At 44.1% G+C, this 18177-nt stretch overlaps 1 long non-coding RNA gene across 1 annotated transcript in view; it reads right to left on the reverse strand.

Moving 5' to 3' along the window:
* LOC141047986 (uncharacterized) overlaps positions 1–6633 on the reverse strand; it is a 308665-nt gene extending 302032 nt beyond the window's left edge. The window contains exon 1 of the long non-coding RNA XR_012219932.1: positions 5587–6633. This is a non-coding gene — a long non-coding RNA (uncharacterized lncRNA). The remainder of the gene's footprint in view (positions 1–5586) is intronic.
* Between the last annotated feature and the right edge of the window lie 11544 nt (positions 6634–18177).

Raw genomic sequence — 18177 nt, forward strand, 5'->3', positions numbered from 1 at the left:
TGCTGTCTGGAGGTGTGAAGGAGTGGTCACCAAGCAGGGTCAAAGCTAAAATTTCACTTCAAAGATTACATCAGGATCTGTTTTAGTTAGGAAAAAATAAGCAGCGATCAAAAAAGCGCAATTAAAATAAGTGACAGGACTGAACCAGAGAAGAGAGCTGGAAGCTTTAGTATAATGTTCTGCAATTGGAGCTAATCACTCCAGCTGAACAGCACACGTCCATACTGCCAGACTAGACAGCACTACTGGTCTCAGCCACCCAAATCCACGTAGCTGGACATAAGCTTGCACCATCCAGAGCTTCTGGTTCCAGCAGAGTAAATATGACTGCCTTGCAATAGAAGATTATGCAGGAGCTGGTGGAGTTGCAACAGTAAACCTCTTTATAAGAGGAGTCTCCTGACCCTTAAGCTCTTGTCACTCAGCGATGCTAAAGCGATCCCAATAATACGACCTAGCAGGGATCATTGCTGCGTCGCTATGTGGTCGCTGGAGAGATGCCAAACAGTCAGATCTGCCCAATGATGCAGCAACCCGTAGCGACCTTTGTAACGATGTCGGCAAATCCACGCCTATGTGTCTCGCTTCTGAGTCACTAATGAGGTCATTGGTAAAGGTGTCAAACATACCGATGCATGCTACCCAGCGGGACCTCAATGATCAAAAAAAAAAAAAAAATGTCCAGGTCATTCCGACACGACCAGCGATCTCACAGCAGGGGCCTGGTCGCTGCTACCTGTCAAATGTAGCGAGGTCGCTGCTGCATCACAAAACTTGTGACTCAGCAGCGATCTCGCTTACTGTGACGGGGCTTTAGAACCAGGTTTATTTAGATACAGAATTGGATATTTCACAATAAGGTTTTTGGCACTTATATTCTTGCAGGAACCTCTTCTGGGTCATAACCACTTCAGTGCACAAACTCTTACAGACCGTCATACCACAAGTGAATCCAGGATTCTCTAAACATCATTCTAAATGTCATTTAACCACAACTGGAGGAGGATTTCTGTCTGGGTGAACTGGGAATTCTATGGCTTGAAGAGGGACTTCTGAAACACATTGGGTATCTTAAGATTTCAGGCAGAAAGCAGCAGCGTTAATAACCTTGATTATCTCATAAGGACCAATGAATCAGGAACCCAACTTGTCAGAAGGAACCACAAGCTTGATATTTTCTGTTAATCGTACCTTCTCCAACCAAATCTAAAGATTGGGCCTCCTGAACGTCTTATTAGTAGCTGATTTCTGACCACCCTGTATCCTCTGAAAGATCTCTCCATCTTCAGATCAAATAACCTTTAATTTATCCACATTTCTCAACCTCAGGGTATGTGCACACGGTGAGGATTCTGCTGCGTTGTACAGTACCTTTATTTCCTATGGAAATTAAAAAACGCTGTGCACATGCTGCGGTTTTTTCCACACGGTTTTGCTGCGGTTTACAATCCGCAGCATGTCAATTGTTTGGTGCAGAAACGCTGCAGTTTTACACCTCATCCATTATGAGGTGTAAAACCGCAGATAAACCGCAGGACTTTTGTCCTGCGGTTTTCTCTCCAAAATCCGCACACCAAAAAAAACTACGTGTGCACATACCCTAAGGAGTGTCCATTGCAGTGGTTGATAAAGAGCCCAAAACAATAGAAAAGTACAGAAAAATTAAGTAGTTTTAATGGATTCTTGATATTAATAGCAAATTCAGCTAAGTTATATTTTCTAGAACACAATGTAACTGTACAATGTGATTAAATTTACTTAGGGTTTTAGATTTAGGCAACCCACAGAGGGACCAAATGACACTATTAACTGAACCTGTCAACCACCATCCAGGTAACCAATTACCTCCTGAGGGAAGGACATCAATGATGTCCATGGAGATGAGAGTTCTCCTAAGGGTGGGTTGAGTCTTGAGAAAACTGGTGGGAGACATTTGGGGTGCCTTGGAACGCACATGTAACAAGGTGGCACGGTGTGGTAGTCATGGGCAAGTTCACCAAGCAACAGTCAGCTTGCTCCCCGGCACCTTGTACATGAAAAGATAAATAAAGTCGATTGCACTGCATGTGCAGCATGCACCACAGCACACTCACAAGCTCTGTCAGATTCCCCTCAGCTGTGGCCATATCAGCTCCACAAATCACTTAAGAGACAAGGTCTTTTTCCCAACAGCTTAACTTTACTAGACAGCAGCCGTATTTGTGAAAAAGGCAGCACAAATTAAACAGACATCTTATCTTTGCCTGTCATCTGGACAGACTATTCCCTGCATCAGCTTCTCTTTCCCAGCAAGCTCAACTATATCCCTGTAAAATCTCTGTCCTAATAGTGCTCCAGGCCCACCACCTTCCTTCCTCATCTCTGGTCCAATTGCAAGTAAAAGGATAATGGGCTCACCAACTTAGCAGCCTACTATTGCCAGCTACTAGCTTTGGATCCTTCCTTGAAGCGGTTCTGTACAAGATGGTGACCAACTGGACAATTTTCAGCCTGGGGCCCCTTACTGAAACAACTTTATACTAACGGCCTGGAATACTCTGCTCCATGGCCTGCCCTTGAACAAGCTGCCCAGGTATCTGCCTCTAATAATGAGCAACTTTCCTATACCTCCTTACTCTGTGGCTCCTCCCATCTGCTGAACCCCTTTACTGCCTGTATCTAACACTTCTATTGATTCTATAGCTATACTGTGCCCCCCTATCCTAATCCCCCTATGGTCCTGCACTACTTACTCTTTCCCTCAGCTAAAGCACAATACATCATATTACAGTACATTACAGGGCACACAAAGGCAAAACATTAAGACACAAGCACTCTACAGTCTAACTAAGGCTAACCACAAAAAAAAAAAAAAAAAAAAAAAAAAAAAAACACAACTCCTTGTTGTTACAAGTCAGATGGTATTGTTAATTCAAGTGTGACCTGCAAGCACAAGATCAAGAGACTCCTAGAGTACATATGAAAACCTGCTGAGGAACACTTTTTGGCAAGAGTAGAGTCAGGGGCTTGCTCTTAGGATCTACAAATCTCTAGAATAATCTAAGGAAACTTCAGACACAACTACACCCTCAGACTGAGAAGGACAGATACTTGGGAGAATGCATCAGCTTTTATGGACTTAATACCAGGTCTTCTCACCACACAAATCAAATATTGAAAAGAACAAAGCCCATCCAGCTTGCCTTGGGTTGAGTCTCAGCTTAACTGTCAACTATCCACAATTTTAGGTCATGATTCCTTTTGGTAAAATTTGTGAATAGGCGGCGCACAGATGAAGTTAAGAGAGAGATTAGGTACCATGCGATAACTGAGTCTATAGTAAACTCAAAAAGGCGCCGATGTCCACAATAAAAAGGACGTTTAAGGTCTGGCTAAACCAATATTGGATTAGTCAAGGAACCATTCCTTTAAGGGTGCAGTCAGACTGCCGTATTACTCAAACGGGAGTCGCAATGCAATCCTTGGACAGGGTGTCTGCTCTCCTGGCAGCATAGGTTTCTACACAGCTGTCACACCGCTCCGGTCAGGAGAGCCAATAGCCTGTCCGAGGATTGCGATGCCTGCATGAGTAATATGACAGTGAATGCACGCTAATGTAAAGGCACGGATTGCCTCAGGCTTTTAGCTAACATCTGCCTCTTTCTTACTCCAGTCAGTGAATGGTATGTCACACTGAGAATTGTATTAACTGTTCAGATCAGATCTTAATATTTCAAAGACAATTTGGAAAGCCAGCAGACCTTCATTTGCCCAATAGGCATCACAAGACACTCATAGTGACCCTCTGGAGTGTTAATGCCAGTCTTCCACTTTTCTGATATGGATCATTCTGAGATCAAGCATTGGGAAACCAACAGGCTCTCAATAGCTGGTTGTAGAAATCAGGGATAAGTGGCAGCAGATACTGATTATTCCCAGTAATTGAGAAGTTAACAGTAGGCAATACAAGGTCTGAGACCAACTTTTTTTTAGCAACAGAAGAAACTGGCACCTACTGGTGATCTTAGTAGTCTGATTAACCTTTCAGACCGCTATGCAATCTTTCAAAACTAAAGGCCCCATCACACATAGCGACTTACCAGCGATCCCGACACCGATATCAAGGTGTCAGGATCGCTAGTAAGTCGCTATGTGATTGCTGGTGAGCTGTCACACAGACAGCTTCACCAGCGATGCCGAGCGCCCGGCATCGCTTGCCATCGCTGTAAAAAATAGAATCAAAATAAAAAAATATAGTTATTCTCACCTTCCGACGTCCTGTTCAGCCATCCTGCCTCTCTCCACACTCCTGTCCCAGTGATCCTTTGCACGAATGACCGCGAGATGTCACGGTCTCGAGGGATAACAAAGTCGCGGTCATTCGTGCAAAGGATCAATGGGACCGGAGCGTGGAGAGAGGCAGGATGGCTGAACGGGACGTCGGAAGGTGAGAATAACTATTTTTTTTTTTTATTATTTTTTTTTTTTTACACCTGATCGCTGGTCTCCCGCCTGTCACACACAGCGATGCGTGCTGGCCAGTGGGAGACCAGCGACCAAAGAAATGTCCAGAGGTTTCTTCCAGCGATCAGCGATACCGGCAGGGGGGCTGATCGCTGTCACACACAGCGATCTCGCTGGTGAGATCGCTGTTACGTCACGAAAGTTGTGACTCAGCAGCAATCTCACTACCGAGATCGCTTAGTGAGACGGGGCCTTAAGGGTCCCATTTCATATAGCGACGCACCAGCGATACCGATTCGACCTGGTAAGGATCGCTGGTGCATTGTAACAGCATCTATTCTGAGTTCTGTGTCGCCAACGAGGTTACTCGTCGGCATCAAACAGTGATGCATGCTGGCCAGCGGGATGCCAACGATGAAAAAAATGGCCCAGGACATTAGAGCACAATCAGGGATATCCAGCAAGGGGGGGGGGGGGGGGGGGTTCGCTGCTATGTGTCACATGTAGCGAGATTGCTGTTACGTCAAAAATCGGTAATGCATCAGCAATCCCACTTTGTGAGATGGGGCCTTAAAACGTTCTAGACCAGAAAGTTTATAGATTTAACACTTGGGGAGACAGAAGTTAGGTACCGGGTCTACGGGACAATCCATGTAGAGTTAGTTTTAGATTTGGACACAATACATCAGTATAGTTTCTGAATTCATGAGGTAAGCCATTGGGTATGGTCATAAACATATCCACAGAGGTTCATACATTTCTGCTGACACTCAGGGCCACAGTGCACAATATCACCCTAGTGCCAGTCAAAGACCGGGTTTAGTTTACATAACAAAGGAATTCCCAAGACCACATTTTCAAGAGAAAAAAAAAAAGTCAAAGTGTAGTATTTCAACAGGCATGGACACCTTAGTTGCATACTTCACCATGTCCTGGGTTAGAGGTATATCAATAGCAGTGATCATAGGAAAACAATTTTAACAATGTTAAACTAAAATCCTTTGCCACCTTGGCATCAACAAAGCATGCTCTAAATCAATAAAGGCCTGAAGCCTCTCAGGTTTTTCTAGATAAGAAAAGGTAACAATTTTGCAAGATCACAGGGAAGTACCTGTGCGCCTAGATGGGCATCCTTAGACCCACCTAGGCGCTGAAGTTTCTCCAGTGGCAGTTGTCTGGAACAGGAAGACCTCTGATGTCCAGAATCTCCATAGTGGTTACCCAAAACTGACTTGTTCCTTTGTAGTTGATGTCAGCATGTCACCTCAATCTGCATGGGCCCTTTTATTAAGGGCAACAGGGGCAGCAGTCTTCATAGGTGCAGCATCAGCAGTGTATTCTGAACAGAGTTTGCACAAACATCTATCCAGCTGGATTGCCAAGCTCACGGCAGTAGCAAGAGTCAGAAGGTGGACACTGAACCAACATGGATTTAACTTGGTCAGAGGGTCTAGAACTAAACTAGTTGTGAAGTGTCTGGTCTTTCCACTGTATCTGTGGCACAATGCTTTAACTCTGCAATAATCCTTGGCTGAACATAACCCCTGAAGGAGTGCATCTAATTTTTCTACAATGAAGGCTTCTCTGTCAGGGTCATCATACAGGAGCACTAATGCCTCAAAAAATGCATATAGAAGAGAATCCTGAGGCAGCAGGGAGAAGGCCAGAGCACCAGGAGTTGGGGGAAAAAAAAAAAAAAAAAAAGAAAGGGAGATACTGATGGTGCCTGAGTGGATTCTGGATACTGAATCTCTTCTGCAAAATTCTGAACTAAATGGGCCTGATCTTGCATTTTATCCACCACTACAAGGCAAAGGATCATTGTAGGCCACTTACAACATTAGATTTGTCAGGGTGATCATGCTTAAAATAGCTACCTTGGACAGACTTGGCACAAGCCACTCAGTATGGCAGTTTCCAGAGAAAACCTGATACCCTTTAACCCCTATACAGGGATCTGGTTTTACAACAGGATCCAATAGATAACTACCATCAGAAGGGCTGCTGTCCAGAGGTCTCCAAGCATGGTCAAAGTAGAGAAGTCAAATCATAAAATTAGGAGGTGAACGGGTTGTCAGAATCTGGAGATCAGTGCGAGGAAAAAAAATTATTGAGAATAGCTATAAAACAATCCAAGAACAAAAGCCAGATTGCTCCACTGGGCACCCACCACATTACACGGAAGCAGGTCAGAAGTAAATGGCAGAGGACAGCTGGATCTCAGGATCTTAAATAGCCTGCAGCCCCACCCAACCCACACAGCAGTTAACTCTATGTCACCCAGTATGAATGGAACTACAAGTCCCAGAGAACAAAAATTAGAACTGTCTCCCCACATCACCCGCAACAAAGGCGCAACACCGGCTGGCGACAGAAGCAGCGGCAGGAAGGCCAGGCACTGATACTGAAGTCAAAAAAGCCATCAGTTTTTCTTTCCTTTGAAAAGAATCTGATTTTTTTCTCACTGGATCAGTTTCAAATGGAACAAAACAGATGGTTATTAAACAGATCCGTTTTCCATAAACTTTAATGTTAAAAAAGCAAATTTAGTTGTTTAACTGGACCAAAAATTTGGTCTGCAGAACTTTTGTTTTTTTTTAAACAGATTGCTGCTGGATTCTGATGATTACTAGACGTATGAACACAGCCTAATGTGTATGGGGCCTTCCCCCTGACAGATGATGTCAGGAGAGACGAGCACCGGGCATGTCTGATTTTGTTCTTAGGCCACGTTCGCATGTTCAGTATGTGGTCAGTATTTTACCTCAGCTTTTGTAAGCCAAAACCAGGAGTGGGTGAAAAATACAGAAGAGGTGACGTGTTTCTATTATAATTTTCCTCTGAATGTTCCATTCATGATTATGGCTTACAAATACTGAGGTAAAATACTGACCAAATACTGAATGTGTGAACATGGCCCATTCCAGCAGAGTCTGGCAATGACTCTCTCACAGAGAATACAGGAGGGATCCAGTGTATGGAGGAGAAGGGAGAAATAGTTGCCGGACGACAAACAACCCCTTAGGCTAGGGTCACACTGCGTTAAAGCAGTCCGTTCAATGCATAGTGTTGACGGGCTGCGTTAACATTATAGCATAACATGTTTGCGTTATGCTATACCACTAGCACAGATGATTCATCTGCACTAGCGGTGACGGAGCCTCGGACAGTGCAGCCCGCGTCCGAGGCTCCGTCACAGAATGACGACAAATCTCTAGCACATGCCGATTATGGCATGCATTAGCGATGCGCCCGATAATGGGGGATAAAGGCAGCATTAATGGACTGCGTTACGTCGCGCTATGCCGCGGTGTAGTGCAGTACATCTATCGGACTGCCATAACGCAGTGTGACCCCGCCCTTACAATTGTAAGGAGATAGACCGAACCGCGGGTACCAGCATGCCGGGTCTGGAACTGAAAAGGCTGCATCCTCTGTTCCCGGGGGGAAACCTGAGAGGCGCGGACATTCCCCTGAAGCCTGGGGGAAGCCCTAGGGAGATGTTGCTTCCTGCTGACAGGAAGGGGATAAGGAGAGCCAGAAAAGAGCACTTAGCAGCAGGGGGATAAAAGGAAAGAGCGAGCTACGGACTGCAGTCTGGCACCGGTGTGGAACAGCGCAGAGAGCAGCATGTAGAGCGGTGAGCAGAGCAGGTTCTGACACGGTGTACCCCAAATTACTTGAGAGCTGGCTGGACCACTAACCCCGAGGACACAGCACCCTGCTGGGGAATGTAACTGGTGAGCTGTGAGTAAGGCTATGTGCCCACGTAGCGTTTTAAAACGTTCACTAAAAACCGGACTCCTTCCCAGAAATCGCGCGGTTTTACAGCGATTTTACCGCGATTATGATCGCGATTTTGCCGCGATTTTCGCGTGCGATATTCAAGCACTTTCCAAGCGATTTGAAGCATCGCTTGGAAAGTAATTGACAGGTTGGTCACACTCGTCAAACATAGTGTTTGACAAGTGTGACCAGGTTTTTACTATTGAGGCTGCCTATGCGGCATCAATAGTAAAAGATAGAATGCTAAAAAAAAAAAAAAAAAATCGGGGTATACTTACCTTCCGGCGTCCCGCGCTGCCATCCCGGACCTCAGCGTTCCCAGTAATGCCTTGCGAGACCTGTGATGTCATTACAGGGCCTTGCCGCAAGGCATTACTGGGAACGCTTAGGCCGGGAATGCAGCGCGGGACGCCGGAAGGTAAATATACCCCGATTTTTTTTTTTTTTTTTTTTTTTTTTACAGGGGTATGGTACCCAGGGCCTGTAGGACAGTTTCCTCTCCTCCACACCGTGGGTACCAACCGCACATGAGACGCTTAACTTCCCGCATGGTGGGCATAGCCACATGCGGGAAGTAAGCGATTCTCATGCATTCCTATGGGTGCGGAATCGCGGAAATTCTTTGCTATTCCGCACAAAAGAATGAGCATGCTGCGATTTTTTCCGTGATGCGATTCCGCCGCGGAAAGAAGCGCAGCATTAGCACAGCATGTGCGGAATGCCATAGGAATGCATGGGGGGCGTTCTGTACACGATTTTTAAACGTTTTCGCAGCGTTTTCACGCTGAAAATCGCGGCAAAAACGCTTAAAAATCGCTACGTGGGCACACAGCCTAAAAGTGTAGAAACTGCACTCTGCTGTGTCCTTGGATTTATTTACTGCATCACCTGCCTTGCACCGCAACCACCACCATCATCTTTTACACCTGCAACTGCCATGGGGCCTAACTCTGCCTGTGGAGAGCTGTAACAACTCTGCTGCATCACCAACAGCCCCAGCGGTCTCTTTTGTAGTGTCGGCTATCACCTTAATTGCCGAACACCATGGGTGGCATTACAAATATATTTCCCCAAAAACTACTACCCCGATCAAATATTTACGTTGCATGCCCAGGGTCATGGACCGGGTCACTGCTGCTGTGATATATCACCTGAAGGATCTACTGGCCCGGTATCGAGTAACCCCAACCCTAGGGGGCACTGCAAAAACTTGTGCCTGTCTGGTGAAGAAATACAAAGTTTCATGGCACAGTGAGAAGGCCGTATAACACAGATGACATTCTCATCAGAGTGTGTGGACTAACTGGCGGTTCTCCTGACCCGAGTGTGACAGTTGCACAGAAATACATGCTGTCACATTCGGGTCAGTAGAGCCACTTACCAGTCCGTGCATTGTGATACAATTGTTGTCCGTAGTATACAGCGTGAGCCTTGTGGAAACGTAGTATGGATGTATGTGCATTTTTTACCTGAGGATTTTCCACACCTAATGCAGGTCTATGGGACAATCTGCACATAAAAGTCCGCGTGCCCGAAAGTGAAATTGATTTGCTGCTGATTTGAAAAATGCAGATCACTTTACACTGTGTTTAAAAGAAGCAGCAGAAGATTTCTAGAAATACCATCCACTGTGCTAGAATTGTAAGACACTGAATTTTTCACGCAACAAAAACATGCAGCATCAAAAATGTACCAAAATCTCATGGAGGGAACATAGACTAACAATTATGGGAGGAGTGAACCTCCGCACGTGACTGTTAAGCTGTTAAAAGCCGTTGTCACACTCTGACAGTGGCATTTAGCATGTCCGACATGCATGCACATCATTCTTTGTGTCCATCGTCACACCTGTGAAGTGTTCAGGGGTTGCTTTGACAGCCGGAAGTCTGTTGAAGACCTCCATGCTTGTCATTATGGAGCTCCTTTGAAACCAAACCCTGCCTGAGGCCGGGCTTCAAAGGAGACCATGAATTTTGCTATCTGCAACAATGCTATAGTACTGCTGTATATAGCAGAAGCAATCAGACGATCACAGCTTCAAGTCCCCTAAGGGGACTATTAAGAACAGTGAAAAGTAAAAAAATAAAATAAACCATCAAATCACCTTTAAAAATAAAAAATTGAAGAAAAAATAACACACGTGTTATCGCTGTCTTCAGAAAAGTCCGATAGATTAAAATATAAAAACAATTAACCAAATTGGTAAACAATGTAAATGAAGAAAAATTCAAGAACACCAAAATTTTGTCTTTTTGTTTGTTGCAATACCACAAAAAATGCAGCGATCAAAATGTCACTTCTATCCCAATATAGCATCAATAAAAACATTGTCTCGCCACCCAAAAAAAGAAGCCATCACACAGCTCCTAGACTGAAAAGTGAAAAAGTTACTAGTCTCAGAAAATGACGACACAACCCTCAATATTTTTTGGCAAACTTCTGATTTTTTTCTGCTCTAAAATAATTTAAAAAAATGAACATGTTGGGTATTGCTGTAATCGCACTGATGGGCAGAATTATATTTCAAGGTCATTTTACCATAAAATCTAAGCTGTAAAAACAAATCCCAAAAAACAGTGTCAGAATTGCATTTTTTTCACAATTTCTACCCACTTGCTTTTTTTTCACGTTTTCCAGTATATTATGTGGTAAAATGAATGACAAAAGTACAACTCGTCCCAAAAAAACAAGCCATCATACAGCTATATGGACAGAACAATAAGATATGTCTCTGAAAAGAAGAGGAGGAAAAACCGGAAACGTTAAAAAAAAAAATGGCTGTAGTGTGAAGGGGTGAGAGGGACAGAATGAGGGAAGATCAATTTCCTCATTGAGATGGAATCCCTTTTTTGTAGGAAATAAGGAACAGGATGCAAAATCGGCACCAAAAGTACTACGACAAGCAAGTTACAAAAATACCAGACATGGCCAGACTCCACACTACTCACTTGTGGTGGCATCAGTACTCTCGGGGGGCCTAAATGTTACAGGTTCAGCTGGAGAGGTGGACTTGACAATCAAAATAAGCCTTCTAAAGGGTTTACTTAGGCCTGAAATGGGGGTCCTTAACCCCTTAATGATGTAGGGAAGATGACCTGAAGGACGGACTTGTCAGCAAGTAGGAAGGAGGGTTTGCACATTTTTGGCAGATAGCAGTGATGACCGTGGGGAAACAGCTAGGAAAGTGTAGGTGACCTGCAGTACCTGGGGTTGACCACAAGATGGCAGGGAGGAGTGTGAGTTCAGGACTTGACAGCAGCTTAGGACTTTAGAAACCATTGGTCCTGGGGGCTGGAGTTACAGGGAACCGGGAAAGTTATAAATTTGACAGGAGGGTTCCAGAAAGTTCCAGTCCCCAGGAGGAGCTCGAGAGGAGAGGAGCCTGTGGCAAAGTGGGTGTTGTGAAGAAAGCTCAACCAGGGGACTGAGGAGAGAAGAAGTCAGGGGGGTGGTCCTGACACGAAGTACCGCAGTACAGACGAGGTCCTGAGGGAAAGCATACCGAATTTGATGACGACAGCTGACCAGTAAAATGACTGTTGGTGTACAAGCCTAAGGCGGCCACAGTGACCAAACTAGCAGTAACGTCACTAAGCTGAGAAAGGGACGAGGTGTGTATCTACGTCCCAAGTGAAAGTACGGTGTTTGTGTATCGGGGCCTGGAAACGGAGGGCCGTTAAGAAATTGCGGTGTGTTGTCAGAGCCATCATTCGGACTGCGGAAAATAAACTTGGACCTGTTGCACCCGAAAACTGCCTCCATCTTGTGTCTTTACGTTACTGCGTGGTATACAGAGGGACCACTCCCCAGTCCGGCCTACTGACCCTACAATGGCAAGAGGTATTTTTGGTTTTCCATTTTGATTTTTTTGCTCCCAGTATTGGAGCCATAAATGTTTCATTTTTGGTCAAAATGGCCATGTGAGGGCTTGTTTCTTGTGGGATGAGTTGTACTTTTGAACGACGCCATTGGTTTTACCATGTTGTGTACTAGAAAATAGGAAAAAAATTCCAAGTGTGGTGAAATTGCAAAAAAAGTGCAATCCCACACTTGTTTTTTGTTTTGCATTCTTACTAGGTTCACTAAATGCTAAAACTGACCTTCCATTATGATTCTAAAGGTCATTTATAAGTTCATAGACACCAAACATGTCTAGGTTCTTTTTTATCTAAGTGGTGAAAAAAAATTTCTAACTTTATTAAAAAAAATGCACCATTTTCTGATACCCGTAGCGTCTCCATTTTTCATGTTCTCTGGTTGGGTGAGGGATCATTTTTTTGTGCACCGAGCTGACTTTTTTAATGATAACATTTTGGCGCAGATAATTTCTTTTGATTGCCCGTTATTGAATTTTAATGCAATGTCATGGCAACCAAAAAAAACGTAATTCTGGGGTTTTGACTTTTTTCTCGCTACGCCGTTTAGCAATCAGGTTAATCTTTTTTATTGATAGATCGGGTGATTCTGACCTCAGCGATACAAGATATGTATATACACAGAGCAATTGAATCCAAAATGGATTTTAGAGAAATATATCCAACTTTATTATAACAAATGTGTACAATAAATATCCATAGCAAAATTGCACATAAATAACTGACACCAAAAGCCAGGAGGGAAAGCAAAAGGGGGTGACTCTTAACCCACTGCACCAAAAAGCTGCACCATACTCTGTAGAGAGCCCAGATAGCATGTAAATATAGTGTCGCTGCCTACACTCATTGTAATCACAACCATAATAGGTCTGAGAAGACAGCGAACCCACAGGGCTGACTCATCATGATGAGGAGGCGTAGCGGTAAAGCGGTCCCATAAAAAACATAGTCACGCCATAATGGCAAATATATAGCAAAGGGAGAGCTTACCCTGTGGTGCCCTGTTGCCCCAGACAGTGGAAAAATCCCCCTCAAAGAGATACAGCTTGATCGGGCAAAGGACATTTTGTATCCATGGTAGCAGTCACATGTCTAAACATGTGACATAGGTAAACCAATCAAAGTGGCCATATCGGCGCATGCGCTGCGCCACCGCCAGGTCCTCCAACATGCAGTCAGACGTCCAGCACTGGAGCGCATGAGCGGGGGCACTCAGCCACAGCACCTGCGCCACAGGCTCAAAGGGTGCCGACCCCATGGGGAGGATGCATGGAGGGCACATACCGCATGCGCACAGCCACTATATGAAAGCACCGATATGAACAAAGGTCATGGTGCATATAGGAGTACAATTGCATATGTGAAGATTTGAAAACAAAAACCAATCAGGCACAATTACAGTCCTATTGTCCAGTATAGAATAGCTACATTGACCGGAAAAATAATCACATATTTAAATGACTCATAAATACAGATCCCCCATTCTATCCATATTAATAGTTACAAGACATCAATCATAAAACACCTCTTATATATGAGAAAAAGGGGGGAGGGAACGAAGATATTATTTCAAGTCACGTAGATGAATCCAAGTCGGGGTAAAATTTTCGTAGAAATCCAGTTCTATTGCAGCCACATGGCTGGAATAAAGAAAGGGACAGTAACGGTTCCATTCGTCCAGAACAGCCAAAAGTGAAGAGAAACTAAAAGGAAAAAACATATAAAGTTAAAAACAAAATAAAAACCACAGACATGGGAAGATATATGCAGTGGTGGAAATGGCAAAGAGAAAAAATGACAAAAAAATGACCACAAGAAGGGGGCAAAGCTCAGAGACTCGTTGAGACCTTTCGGGGTGACCGTGTCTAGAGTGACAATCCACTTTGTCTCTCTTTGGGGCAAAATTCTCTTATAGTACCTGGCTCTGATCCCTAAATGGACACAATCGATTCCTCTCACCATGAACGTTTGTGGGTCACAGTTGTGCACCAACTTAAAGTGACGAGGGATCGTCTTCAGGGTAGAGAGATCGGTCACTGTTTTGGCCGCCAGAATGTCACGCACATGCTCACGGACTATCACACGTAGTTCTCTTGAGGTTAAACCAATGTATATCATGGGACACCCACATATAGTGTAGTAAAAAACATTAGTACTACCACATGATATACGTTGGGTAATCCGAAATTCTCTTGATCTATCAGAGTTGTAGAACGTAGAGCATCATGAAACATTCCGGCAAGCAAGACAGAGGCCGCACGGGACAGAGCCGGCTACTTGGCCCCTAGTACCAAATGGATTACTTGGTGCAGGAACATAATGGCTCCCAAAAAGGAGATCTTTTAAGTTTTTGGACCTCATTGAGGTCATCAGAGGATAATCTCCAATGGCCTGATTTAATGAAGGTTCGGAGCTCAATACAGTCCAGTGTTAGGTGAGAATTTCCCTCATATGGTCCCACTCATGGTTATAGGTCGAGATAAAATGAACAGAACCAGAATTACCAGAGGCTCCACCACTCACACCATCCCTTCTGCCAAGATCTACCCGAGGGTATAATAAATCCCTGCGTGCCGTTCTTCTTGCCCTGTCATAGCCCCTCCCTATACACCTGTTGCTATACCCGCAATCCTGGAAACGTGTCTTCAGGTCGGGATAATTTCTTTTGATTGCCCGTTATTGAATTTTAATGCAATGTCATGGCAACCAAAAAAACGTTATTCTGGGGTTTTGACTTTTTTCTCGCTACGCCGTTTAGCAATCAGGTTAATCTTTTTTATTGATAGATCGGGTTATTCTGAACTCAGCGATACAAAATATGTGTATGTTTGATTTTTTTTAAATTGGTTTATTTTGAATGGGACGAAAGGGGGGTGATTTGAACTTTTTAATTTATTTTTATATATTTTTAAAAACTTTTTTTAAACTTTTGGCATGCTTCTATAGTCTCCATGGGATACTAGAAGCTGCCATAACCTCATCAGCTCTGCTACATACAGGCGATGATCAGTTTGCCTTTATGTAGCTGAATTACTCATTTGCTATGAGAGCCGACCACTGGGCAGCGCTCACAGCAAGCCGGCAGTGACAACCATAGAGGTCTCCAGGAGATCTCTGCTTGTCATGTCAACCCATAGGTGACCCGTGATCATGTGACGGGGTCACCGGTGGGCGGATTTCCGGCACGATTTCCTGAAGTGCATGTTGAATGCCGCTGTCAGAATTTGACAGTGGCAATTAACTGGATAATAGCCGCGGGTGGATTGCGATTCCACCCTTGGCTATTCTGGGCATGTCAGCTGTTCAAAAGGATGTCTGTTATTGGCATACTATTACACCCGATGTCGGAAATGGGTTATATATGTGAGAAATCCAGAATATCAGTCGGTCCAAACTAGACTAAATATATAGACAGAGATATAGACAGAGCTATGTGTGTAAACCCTGCCTCTACACACCAGCAGCAGTGGTTTATTTTAAAAAAAAAATGTTAGAGCTTTGTGATTGGTCAATGGTAACGGCTGATGTCGGCACATAGTTGCGCCTAGATTGCAGTTGATTTTTTGAGCTCCTAATTTTAGCCACTCCTTTCTAGACGGCTCACTAGTGAGGTGACTAGATCGGAGTTGATGTTTTGAGGATTTCACTGTAGCCACTCCGATCTAGATGCTTCAGTGCTGAGCTGACTACATCGGATGGGATTTTTTGAGGACCTCATTTTAACAACTGTGCTGTAGATAGTTAAGTGTTGAGGTGACTAGATCAGAATCGGTGGAGCGAGGACCTCAAAAAATCACCTCTGATGTAGACAGTTCAGCACTGAAATGTCTAGAATGGAGCTGGTTCCAGGATCCTCATACAAACTTCATTTTAGTCCCCTCACCTAAATTTTTAAAGTTTACTTAATGCTTTTTTATGGAATTGCTCAAGGTTTTAATGGAGCAAATATCACAATTCAGACATGACTATATTTTACACTGTTATATTTCATGTATTTGAGCAAAATTCATTTTTTCCTGTTTCATAAAACATATTTTTATTGTTGCTTTTTGTAGTATAAATGAATACACTCAGCGCTGATTGTTCAGTTTTGCCAGAATGAGAGTTTTCCCGTATGTCCACCAGTCCTGTCTGCATCAGTGGCATTTTTGAAGAGTGGGTGGAGCTTCGCAGGGAGATGCAATAAAAAGAGCGCAACCGGAAGCAATCATAAAAGAGCACAAACGACTGTCATCATAAAAGATAGCAACCGACGGTCATCATAATATACAGCAGAGAAGTAATATAAATTATTACAGAGATGTCCCATGTCACTGGAGAACATTTCTGGTGTAATTTTTGCCACTTTATAGACTATGATGCTTCAGTCAGCTGAGCTCCTTCACTGGCTGAGACTTGTGAACATATAGGAAGGGTTTATCAAAACTGACCAATTAGAGCTCTGTGTAATATTTTATATTACAAAAAGCAATTATCAAAAAGATGACTTTATTAGTTTTAAAAAATGCACAGTGGTCACTGCTTTCTCCCTCTAACTAGAGTTGACCAAAACGGGTCGGTCATATTCAAAAGTCGGTGACTTTCGCTGAAGTCGGGATTCATGAAATGAAATCCAACCATAGCGTGACGACGGCCACGAGGTCGGCGACCAGAGCACCAAAGTCACGTTTCAAAAGATGCTTCCAGCGCCCTTTTTCAGCCGATGATGGAGGACGCACACTGTGGGCAACGCAATGACATAGGCATCGGTCACCACGCTCTTTGAGAAGGGCATGCAAGTGATTGGCTGGCTTTGTGTGGCGTCACAGGGGCTATAAAAGGGCATGAAGGCCGACCGCCATCTTAAATCTGCCAATCTTAGCATTAGGGAGAGGTTGCTGCTACTGATTCAGAATAAGGGAGAGCGTTAGGCAGGGAAGAAGAACCAAAAAACTGCTTCTGCTGTTAGCGATTTCCACTTACAACACAACACTTTGTGTGCAGTGACAGGGGAGGCTCTATTTTTGTGCATCAGCTCTGTTGGCTATTAGGCTGCCTTATAAGGCTCCCTGATAGCTGCATTGCTGTTTGACACTGCTGTGCAAACTGTTTTTTTAAAAGCAAAAATACTTTTCTTCCTCTTTTCTGCACAGTTACCAAGCGTTCATTTTTCCACCCTTTTTGTGTGTGCAGCAGTCCTGCTTATTAGGCTGCCTGCGTCCATACTTGGACTGAGATCATCATTGTCAGCGTCCTCAAATTTCTAGTGAGATCCAAATTCTCACCAATCCTATACACACCCTCCACCTTGTCATGCACCATCGAATTTAAGGCTGTTACATTGAGGTGTAATCTCTCCTGGGCCTGAGACAATAGTTCAGTGTCCTCAAATCTCTAGTGAGATTCAAATTCTCACCAATCCTATAGAGACCCTCCACCTTGTCATGCACCATCCAATTTTAGCCTGTTACATTGAGGTGTAATCTCTCCTGGGCCTGAGACAATAGTTCAGTGTCCTCAAATCTATGGTGAGATTCAAATTCTCACCAATCCTATAGACACCCTCCACCTTGTCATACACCATCCAATTTCAGCCTGTTACATTGAGGTGTAATCTCTACTGGGCCTGAGATAATAGTTCAGCGTCCTCAAATCTATCGTGAGATTCAACTTCTTACCAATAGTAGATACACCTTCTACCTTGTTTTACAGTACCATATGGCTGGTGGTATTTTGGGTACTTTTTCACAAAAATGAGGAAGTATGTTGGAAGAAGCCATGGAAGTGGGCTGGTCCCGATGGTGGTGGTGGTGTTGCATCTGTTGGTAGTGGCAAAAGCACAATAGCACCTAAGGCAGGAGGTGTTGAGCCTGCATCATCGTCTGGCTCCACAAGGCCTTGAAGGCTCTCTTTTCTGGGAGTAGGTAAACCACTTCTAAAGCCGGAGCTTCAGGAACAAGTTTTGGCTTACATTGCTGACACAGCCTCCAGCTCTCTCGCTTCCTCTTCTGAAGTTTCAAAAAATAAAAGCACTGAGTTGTCAGTGGAGGCTCCTGGTCAGGAACAACACCTTTCCTTGTGTCCTTCACGCCTA

This window comes from Dendrobates tinctorius, unplaced genomic scaffold (assembly GCF_039654945.1).
Source record: "Dendrobates tinctorius isolate UK_male_01 unplaced genomic scaffold, ASM3965494v1 ptg000131l, whole genome shotgun sequence".
NCBI classification, from domain to species: Eukaryota; Metazoa; Chordata; class Amphibia; order Anura; family Dendrobatidae; genus Dendrobates; species Dendrobates tinctorius.